Source organism: Spinacia oleracea, chromosome 4 (assembly GCF_020520425.1).
Source record: "Spinacia oleracea cultivar Varoflay chromosome 4, BTI_SOV_V1, whole genome shotgun sequence".
Taxonomy (NCBI): Eukaryota; Viridiplantae; Streptophyta; class Magnoliopsida; order Caryophyllales; family Amaranthaceae; genus Spinacia; species Spinacia oleracea.
Window position 1 is genome coordinate 18,005,173 of NC_079490.1, and position 9,248 is coordinate 18,014,420.

The window sequence follows — 9,248 nt, forward strand, 5'->3', positions numbered from 1 at the left end:
CGCTTCAGTTCAAGTGGAATTAATGATATTAATCCACAGCTTACTCTTGACTGAACCCGTAGGGTCACACAAATAGTACGTAAACGGATCAAGTATTTAATGGCATTAAATACTCCATCTATGGATATTCGGAATCGACGGATCTTGGTTTCAGTGGGAGCTGAGATCGTCACAGACAAGAAATGAATGCTCCGGAAACGATGATATTGCCGGAAACGGAAATATGGATCGTATCGGAAATATAAATATTATCCAAGTCGTAGATGTTGCCGGAAACGGAAACATGGTACGTATCGGAAAATATTATCGGAAATGGAAATATTGCCGGAATCGGAAATATTGCCGGAAACGGAAATATTGTCAGAATCGGAAATATTATCGGAATCAGAAAATAATTCCGGAAACGGAAATATTAAATATTTGTTCGAAACGGAAATTAATTCCGGAATCGGAAATATTAAATATTGTTCGTATCGGAAATGAATTCCGGAATCGGGAAATTAATCGGAAGCGTATCGTACGAATTAACATCGGACGAGGCCTGCCAGACGAAGGCCCAGCACGAAGCCGGGCCATCGCCCAGCAAGCCAGCGCGCCACAACGCACCAGCCAAGGCTGCGCCAGGCCCACCGCAAGGCAGGCCCAGCGCGCGCCAACGCTGCGGCAGCGTGTGGGCCTCGTGGCAATGGGCTGCGAGCTCGCGGGCTGCGCGCGCGCGCATGGCGCCCCTCGTGGGCTGCTGTGCGTGCGTGTGTGTGTTGGTGTGCTATACGAATCCTAAAGCTATCAGGTTTCGACATATGATTAAATTCCTAAACCTAAAAGGATGAATTAATTAAATAAGAATTCTATTAGGATTCTAGTTTAATTAATTCGTATCCTAATAGGATAACGATTCCCTTTCCATACCTCTATAAATAAAGGCCTAGGGTCATTATTTTAAAGAGAGTATTCAAGTATTCAAAGTGATTTTTGAGAGCAAAAATTCAGTCATACAATTGCCTATACTAGCCGAAAATTCTAAGTACCTTAAGGGCGATCCTAGTTGGTCAAGCTTAAGGCGGATCCGGACGTGCTGTGGACTATCTACGGAGGGACGACACTTGGAGTCCTAAAGACTTGTTCTTGTTCGGTTCGGGCGCAGCTAGGGAAGGCACGCAACAAAGTGTATGCATCTAAACTATGCTAAATGATTCTGTGTAAATAATATGCTTTCCTGGCTTTATGGTTTTTCCGCATGATTTATGAACTGTCATATGTATCATAACCTAACAGTGGTATCACGAGCCTCTTATTATTTTCATAATCTAAATTGCATGAACATGGTTAAATATTACAAATTTGCAAGAATTAAAAGGGGTGATTAATTTTCGTAATTGTTAATTAATTGCAAATTGCGTTTATTTAATTATACGTACGCAGTTTTTCGGCAGTTTCTTCGTTACTCATCCAAATCGAGTGATTTTTGTGTCAATTCCGCATGTAAAAGGCATTCTAAAATTTTGACAAAAAGAACATTTTTCGGCAAAACCCAGAATTCTCTAATTCGAAGCCTAACTATGACTTTTCGGAGGTTTTAGTTTTTCGAATGCAAAATTTCGTAAATTTAATATGTTAAATTAAATATTTGCGATTCTTGTTGATAAATCTTGAAATTTTTGATTGACCTACTGTATATGTTTAACAAGTTTGAATGCCTAGCCTTGTTAATTATGCAATCTAATTTGTAATTATGATTAATTTGTTGAAAATTGGAATAATTTAGAATTAATTTGATTTTCATAATTAGTTATAATTTAATTAGATACCTATGATTAAAAACCACCATAAAAATTGTAAATTTATGTTAAATTTTAAATTTTTATGACCTAGACTTGAATCCATGTTAATCGGAAATTAATTAAATAATAAATTTTCGATTTTTCGCCCTAAAATTATGAAATTAATATTATTTATTAATTTGTCATTAATTTTGAATATAAATTTTAAATTTTTATGCGATTCGCTCATATAACTTGCACGCACAAAGCAATGGACGCTACGTGTTACCCTTAAGGGGTGTTGTATAGTGCGGGCATGTGACGACGAGCAAGGGAGCTCGTCGCCCATGCGGTACGAATGCAATGAGCAAGGCCATGGTGCACGAGCACAAGGCAGCAGCCCTGCCTTGTGTCGTGGGCTGTGTGCAATGGGCGAATGGGCGAGGGCGAGAGCAAGGCACGAGTAGTCGCGTGTGGGCAGCAAGCGAGCTGCGCCACAACGTGCACTGCCTCGCGCAAGCGTGCGGAGCCTCGCGCGCAGCGAGCGCAAGCTCGCGTGCCACGATTGCTACGCCCAGCATCGATCGCTCGCGCGCAGCGAGTTCTATTGTGCGTGCGACAAGCGCTGCGCCCAGCGATGGCGTGCAGCGTGCTTGTTGCGACGTGCGACGAGCGCTGCGCCCAGCGATGGCAAGCAGCTTGCTTGTTGCGACGTGCGACGAGCGCTGCGCCCAGCGATGGGCTGCGGCAGCATGCTTGTTGCGTCGAGCGCTGGCGCGCGCAGCAAGCACCAGCTCGCGTGATGCCTTGCGATGGTGAGCAGCAGCGATGCGACGCAGCGCATGGGCTGCGCGCACATGGCCAGCGATGGCTGTGTGCGTGTGGCCCATGGGCGTGCGTTGCGTGGGATTGTTGCGTTGGGATTAGATCGTTTTGAAATTTTAATTTGAAATTTTCAGTTTACGTAATTTTAATTAATTTTAAAATTAATAACTTAAATTAATTTCTTGGATTTTAATTTTGAATATTGTAATTATAATAAATTTTATTTATTCTAATTATTTTACTAAAATTAAAATCATGGATTAATTTAAATACGACTGAAATTAAATTAAACTTTTTGGATTCAATTATAAATTTATATGAGCTTTAAATTTTAATTAAATTTGTATGTTTCCGGTTAGACTAGAAATACATTTTTATGTTTAAAATTAGTAAAGCATATGAATTTATTGGTTTAAGTGGGAGCCCTTTTTAGTCATAAACTCGTGATTAGGTCTACAAATCCTTAAGGTTAAAACAACTTGATTAGAATTAATAAGGACTGAATAATTGGTAGATTATTGGTGGCCTTGATTAATTGTTGCAAATGCTTACGTGATGCATAATGTGTTTTACTAACCAGCTATGTGGGCCATTCATGTTAATTAATGGATGAATGGTATATATTGTATATGTACTGTTTTGCAGGTTATGAAGTGACTAGTATGGCCCAAATAGGATAAAAAATATGGTCTGCGTACCATTAATTTGAATGTAATTGGTCTAAAGTACCAAAGTTGTTTTTCAATTCAAATATGGTCTGCGTACCATCAAATAGTTGTAATTAGTTTTTAATTATAGCTTATCCTATTTGAAGAAAATGGTGCCTCCCACGGAGATTTTCAAGACGGACTTTGAAGTTAAATCTTCAAGATGAAGTCGGGCCATACTAGATCACATTTATCTTATGCATGTTTTAAGTTATTTATTGCTTTTAAATATGTCTTAAAATGCATAAGATCAAAAGCTTGATTATGTTGCATGATTAAGGATTTTAGTTCACTTAAAATCTAACCAACATAGTAAGAGCCTTAAGTTCCAAACTTAAAAATTGAGTTAAAAGGTGCCATGCCAAAATATACACTTGCTTGGATATCCTTTACATCAATCTAGTAATAGTTTTCGCTCAGCGAGGTGTTACTTATTGGTCCTAAAGGGGCAAGGTACACAAATAATTGTGAGTACATGTTAGTTTTGGTGAAACTCAACGATATAAGTAAGGAGTCCTTTTATGTCATGGCAAAATCGATAGGTTTACCTAATAAGTTCTTAGACGTACCTATCAACCAAGAATAGTTTCTAGACTATTAGCAAAAGGCTTTTGCTTACCTAAGATGTTTTAGGACTAAGTCGACAAACTGTGCTTAGTTCTTCAATGATTTTAGGATCTTGGAATCATTTTATTCACACCTGCCGGAACACATAACTTGAATAAAATGCTTAATGAACATTGAATTATGCATGTATGCTAGAATTTAAGTTTATTAAGAGAAACTGTGAATGGTTATTTATTTGTTTATTCTTTTCAATTGTAGTTTTAAATATGGCAAACAACAATTCATTCAACATTCGATCAATTCTTGAAAAGGAGAAGTTGAACGGGAAAAACTTCCTTGACTGGCAAAGGAACTTGCAAATAGTTCTTATGCAGGAAGAAAAGGAGTATGTCTTAGAAGAGGCGATGCCCGAAGCCGCAGGCGACGGGGTCACTCAGGCAGCCCTCAATCGTTGGATTGATGCCAACAAGGATGTGAAATGTCTAATGCTTGACACCATGAGTGCAGATCTGCAGAAAACTTTCATCAACTCAGATGCTTTCACAATCATCAGTGAGTTGAAGAACATGTTCCAAGATCTGGCTCGAGTCGAAAGATTCGAGACTCATAGGCAAATTCTTGAGACCAAGCTTAAGAAAGGCGAGCCCGTAAGTCCACATGTTCTCAAAATGATTGGACTCATTGAGAATATGAGTTGGCTGGATCAGCAATTTTCTCAGGAAATGGCTATAGACACCATCCTCCATTCTCTTCATAACGGGTATGATCAGTTCAAACTGAACTACAGTATGAATAGTCTGGACAAAACGCTCACTGAGCTTCACGGTATGCTGAAGATCGCTGAAAAGACGCTCAAAAGTGATAAGCAGGATGTGCTTATGGTGCGTGGGGGCAAGTTCAAGAAATCTGGAAAGAAGAGGAATGCTAAGAAAGGTGGCAACAAGGCCTGCCCAACTAAGCAAACTGGCGCCAAATCTGTAAAGAGGAAGGTCAGTCAACCCACTTCTGAATCCGAATGCTTCTACTGCAAGAAGAAGGGGCATTGGAAGAGAGATTGCTTGAAGCTAAAGGAAGATCAGAAGAACGGAACAGTCGTTCCATCTTCAGGTATTTTCGTTCCAACTTCTTGGGTATTAGATACAGGTTGTGGCTCACACTTATGTTCCAATTGAAGGAAATAATGCCCTTGGTCCAAGTATGCATTCTATGTTAAGTCTAATAAATGCGGTTCAGTATTAATTAACAAGTTAATAATTCAGTGAGATCAAGTGAGCTGAATGCCTAGCTAGAGGCCGCTTCAGTTCAAGTGGAATTAATGATATTAATCCACAGCTTACTCTTGACTGAACCCGTAGGGTCACACAAATAGTACGTAAACGGATCAAGTATTTAATGGCATTAAATACTCCATCTATGAATATTCGGAACCGACGGATCTTGGTTTCAGTGGGAGCTAAGATCGTCACAGGCAAGAAATGAATACTCCGGAAACGATGATATTGCCGGAAACGGAAATATGGATCGTATCGGAAATATGAATATTATCCAAGTCGTAGATGTTGCCGGAAACGGAAACATGGTACGTATCGGAAAATATTATTGGAAATGGAAATATTACCAGAATCGAAATATTGCCGGAAACGGAAATATTGTCAGAATCGGAAATATTGCCGGAATCGGAAAATAATTCCGGAAACGGAAATATTAAATATTTGTTCGAAACGGAAATTAATTCTGGAATCGGAAATATTAAATATTGTTCGTAATCGGAAATAGATTCCGGAAATGGAAATTTAATCGGAAGCGTATCGTACGAATTAGCATCGGACGAGGCTTGCCGGACGAAGGCCCAGCACGAAGCCGGGGCCATCGCCCAGCAAGCATGCGCGCCACAAGCCCAGCCAAGGCAGCGCCCAGGCCTACCGCAAGGCAGGCCCAGCGCGCGCCAAGGGCCACGGCTGCGTGGGCCGTGCTGCGCGGGCTGCTGCTCGCACGCGCATGGGCAGCCCTTGTGGCTGCCGTGTGTGTGTGAGTTTGTGCTCATGCGTGATTCCTGAATCTGCAAGAGTCAGTGTATGATTAAATGTCTATTCCTAATTGGATAAATTAATTAAATAGAATTCATGTAGGATTCTAATTCCAATTAATTCGCATCCTACTAGGATTACGATTCCTTTTCCATAACTCTATAAATAAAGGCCTAGGGGTCATAATTTATACACAAGTTTCAAAGTATTCAAAAGTGAGTTTTTTGAGAGAAAATTAAAACACATCTTGCTCCAAAAGTGCCGAAATTTTCTAGTACCTTAAGGGCGATTCTAGTTGGTCAATCTTAAGGCGGATCCGGACGTGCTGTGGACTATCTACGGAGGGACGACACTTGGAGTCCTAAAAGACTTGTTCTTGTTCGGTTCGGGCGCAGCTAGGGAGGGCACGCAACAAAGAGTATGCATCTAAATTATGCTATATGATTATGTGTAAATAATATGTTGTCCTGGGTTAATGGTTGTTTCCGCATGATCTATGTAATGTCATATGTATCATAACCTAACAGTGGTATCACGAGCCCCTTATTATTTTCATAATCTAAATTGCATGAACATGGTTAAATATTACAAATTTGCAAGAATTAAAAGGGGTGATTAATTTTCGTAATTGTTAATTAATTGCAAATTGCGTTTATTTAATTATATGTACGCAGTTTTTCGGCAGTTTCTTCATTACTCATCCGAATTGAGTGATTTTTGTGTCAATTCCGCATGTAAAAGGCATTCTAAAATTTTGACAAAAATAATATTTTTCTGCCGAACCCAGAATTCTCAAATTCGAAGCCTAGCTATGACTTTTCGAAGGTTTTAGTTTTTCGAATGCAAAATTTCGTAAATTTAAGATGTTAAATTAAATATTTGCGATTCCTGTTGATAAATCTTGAATTTTTGATTGACCTACTGCATATGTTTAACAAGTTTGAATGCCTAGTCTTGTTAATTATGCAATCTAATTTGTAATTATGATTAATTTGTTGAAAATTAGAATAATTTAGAATTAATTTGATTTTCATAATTAATTGTAATTTAATTAGAAACCTATGATTAAAAACCACCATAAAAATTGTAAATTTACGATAAATTTTAAATTTTTATGACCTAGACTTGAATCCATAACAATCGGAAATCAATTGGATAATAAATTTTCGATTTTTCGCCCTAAAATTATGAAATTAATAATATTTATTAATTTGTCATTAATTTTAAATATAAATTTTAAATTTTTATGCGATTCGTTCAAATAACTTGCACGCACGAAGCAATGGACGCTTCGTGTTACCCTTAAGGGGTGTTGTATAATGCGGGCATGCGACGACGAGCAAGGGAGCTCGTCGCCCGTGCGGCACGAATGCAATGAGCAAGGGCGTAGTGCACGAGCACAAGGCAGCAGCCCTGCCTTGTGTCGTGTGCCACGAGCAATGAACGAATGGGCATGGGCGAAGGGCGAGCCAAGGCAGTCGCGTGTGGGCAGCAAGCGAGCTGCGCCACAACGCGCGCTGCCTCGCACAAGTGCGCGCAGCCTCGCGCGCAGCGAGCGCAAGCTCGCGTGCCACGAGCGCTGCGCCCAGCACTGCTCGCGCGCGCAGCGCGCGATGTCGCTCGCCCAGCGAGCGATGTCGCGCCCCAGCGAGCGATGGCTCGCGCGCGCAGCGCGCGATGTCGCTCGCCCAGCGAGCGATGTCGCGCCCCAGCGAGCGATGGCTCGCGCGCACAGCGAGCGAGCCAGCGCGCCCAGCGAGCGATCTCGCGCGCGCGCACTGCGAGCGATAGCTCGCGTGCGATGGGGCGCTGTGCGGAGGCTCTCGATAGGACAGCAGCAGCTATGCGACGAGCGCATGAGCTGCGCGCACATGGCCAGCAATGGCTGTGTGCGTGCGGCCCATGGGCGTGCAACGCGTAGGGTGTTTGCGTTACGATTAGATCGTTTTGAATGTTTAATTTGAAAATTTCAGTTCACGTAATTTTAATTAATTTTAAAATTAATAATTTGAATTAATTTCTTGGATTTTAATTTTGAATATTATAATTATAATAAATGGAATTTATTCTAATTATTTTACTAAAATTAAAATCATGAATTAATTTAAATGCGACTGAAATTAAATTAAATTTTTTGGATTCAATTATAAATTTATATGAGCTTTAAATTTTAATTAAATTTTTATGTTTCCGGTTAGACTAGAAATACAATTTTATGTTTAAAATTAGTAAAGCATATGAATTTATTGGTTTGAGTGGGAGCGCTTTTTAGTCATAAACTCTTGATTAGGTCTACAAATCCTTAAGGTTAAAACAACTCGATTAGAATTAATAAGGACTGAATAATTGGTAGATTATTGGTGCCCTTGATTAATTGCTGCAAATGTTTACGTGATGCATAATGTGTTTTAATAACCAGCTATGTGGGCCATTCATGATAATGAATGGGTGAATGGTATATATTGTATATGTACTGTTTTGCAGGTTATGAAGTGACTAGTATGGCCCAAATAGGATAGAAAATATGGTCTGCGTACCATTAATTTGAATGTAATTGGTCTAAAGCACCAAAGTTATTTTTCAATTCAAAATGGTCTGCGTACCATCAAATAGTTGTAATTAGTTATAGCTTATCCTATTTGAAGAAAATGGTGCCTCCCACGGAGATTTTCAAGACGGACTTTGAAGTCAAAGCTTCAAGATGAAGTCGGGCCATACTAGATCACAAATATCTTATGCATGTTTTAAGTTATTTATTGCTTTAAATATGTCTTAAAATGCATGAGATCAAAAGCTTGATTATGTTGCATGATTAAGGATTTTAGTTCACTTAAAATCTAACCAACATAGTAAGAGCCTTAAGTTCCAAACTTAAAAATTGAGTTAAAAGGTGCCATGCCAAAATATACACTTGCTTGGATATCCTTTACATCAATCTAGTAATAGTTTTCGCTCAGCGAGGTGTTACTTATTGGTCCTAAAGGGGCAAGGTACACAAATAATTGTGAGTACATGTTAGTTTTGGTGAAACTCAACGATATAAGTAAGGAGTCCTTTTATGTCGTGGCAAATTCGATAGGTTTACCTAATAAGTTCTTAGACGTACCTATCAACCAAGAATAGTTTCTAGACTATTAGCAAAAGGCTTTTGCTTACCTAAGATGTTCTAGGATTAAGTCGACAAACTGTGCTTAGTTCTTCAATGATTTTAGGATCTTGGAATCATTTTATTCACACCTGCCGGAACACATAATTTGAATAAAATGCTTAATAAACATTGAATTATGCATGTATGCTGGAATTTAAGTTTATTGAGAGAAACTGTGAATGGTTATTTATTTGTTTATTCTTTTCAATTGTAG